The sequence below is a fragment of the Rhincodon typus genome, unplaced genomic scaffold (assembly GCF_021869965.1).
Source record: "Rhincodon typus isolate 14 unplaced genomic scaffold, sRhiTyp1.1 hic_rhity00000075, whole genome shotgun sequence".
NCBI classification, from domain to species: Eukaryota; Metazoa; Chordata; class Chondrichthyes; order Orectolobiformes; family Rhincodontidae; genus Rhincodon; species Rhincodon typus.
In genome coordinates this window covers 132,776-134,705 of record NW_025965713.1, presented here as the reverse complement: position 1 = coordinate 134,705, position 1,930 = coordinate 132,776, and positions in this window count along the sequence as shown.

The window sequence follows — 1,930 nt, the reverse complement described above, 5'->3', positions numbered from 1 at the left end:
CGTCTGAGGAATGGGAGGGGGAGTTGAAATGGTTCGCGACTGGGAGGCGCAGTTGTTTATTGCGAACCGAGCGTAGGTGATCTGCAAAGCGGTCCCCGAGCCTCCACTTGGTTTCCCCGATGTACAGGAGGCCACAACGGGTACAGTGGATGCAGTATACCACATTGGCAGATGTGCAGGTGAACATCTGCTTGATGTGGAAAGTTTTCTTGGGGCCTGGGATGGGGGTGAGGGAGGAGGTATGGGGGCAGGTGTAGCACTTCCTGCGGTTGCAGGGAAAAGTGCCGGCTGTGGTGGGGCTGGAGGGGAGTTTGGAGCGGACAAGGGAGTCACGAAGAGAGCGGTCCCTCCAGAAAGCAGATAAGGGTGGGGAGGGCAAAATGTCTTTGGTGGTGGGGTCGAATTGCAAATGGTGAAAGTGTCGGAGGATGATGCATTGGATCCAGAGGTTGGTGGGGTGGTACGTGAGGACGAGGGGGATTCTTTTTTGGATGTTATTGCGGGGACGGGGTGTGAGGGATGAGTTGCGGGAAATGTGGGAGACACGGTGGAGGGCGTTCTCGACCACTGAGGGGGGGATGTTGCGGTCCTTGAAAAACGAGGACATCTGAGATGTACGGGAGTGGAATGCCTCATCCTGGGAGTAGATGCGGTGGAGGCGAAGGAATTGGGAATAGGGGATGGCATTTTTGTAGGAAGGTGGGTGGGAGGAGGTGTATTCTAGGGAGCTGTTGGAGTCGGTGGGCTTGAAATGGATATCGGTTTCTAGGTGGTTGCCTGAGATGGAGACAGAGAGGTCCAGTAAGGAGAGGGAGGTATTAGAGATGGTCCAGGTGAACTTAAGGTTGGGGTGGAACGTGTTGGTGAAGTGGATGAACTGTTCGAGCTCCTCGTTCACCTGCACATCTGCCAATGTGGTATACTGCATCTGCTGTACCCGTTGTGGCCTCCTCTACATCGGGGACCTACACTGGTCCTAAACCCCACCTCTTCCTCCGTTACATTGATGACTGTATTGGCGCCGCCTCGTGCTCCCACGAGGAGCTCGAACAGTTCATCCACTTCACCAACACCTTCCACCTCAACCTTAAGTTCACCTGGACCATCTCTAATACCTCTCTCTCCTTCCTGGGCCTCTCTCTCTCCATCTCGGGCAACCACCTAGAAACCGATATCTATTTCAAGCCCACCGACTCCCACAACTACCTAGAATACACCTCCTCCCATCCACCTTCCTGCAAAAATGCCATCCCCTATTCCCAATTCCTTCACCTCCGCCGCATCTGCTCCCAGGATGAGGCATTCCACTCCCGTACATCTCAGATGTCCTCGTTTTTCAAGGACCGCAACTTCCCCCTCTCAGTGGTCGAGAACGCCCTCCACCGTGTCTCCCACATTTCCCACAACTCATCCCTCACACCCCATCCCCGCAATAACAACCAAAAAAGAATCCCCCTCGTCCTCACGTACCACCCCACCAACCTCCGGATCCAACGCATCATCCTCCGACACTTTCGCCATCTGCAATCCGACCCCACCACCAAAGACATTTTGCCCTCCCCACCCTTACCTGCTTTCCAGAGGGACCACTCTCTTCGTGACTCCCTTGTCTGCTCCAAACTCCCCTCCAGCCCCACCACAGCCGGCACTTTTCCCTGCAACCGCAGGAAGTGCTACACCTGCCCCCATACCTCCTCCCTCACCCCCATCCCAGGCCCCAAGAAAACTTTCCACATCAAGCAGATGTTCACCTGCACATCTGCCAATGTGGTATACTGCATCCACTGTACCCGGTGTGGCCTCCTCTACATCGAGGAAACCAAGCGGACGCTCGGGGACCGCTTTGCAGAACACCTACGCTCGGTTCGCAATAAACAACTGCACCTCCCAGTCGCGAACCATTTCAACTCCCCCTCCCATTCCTCAGACG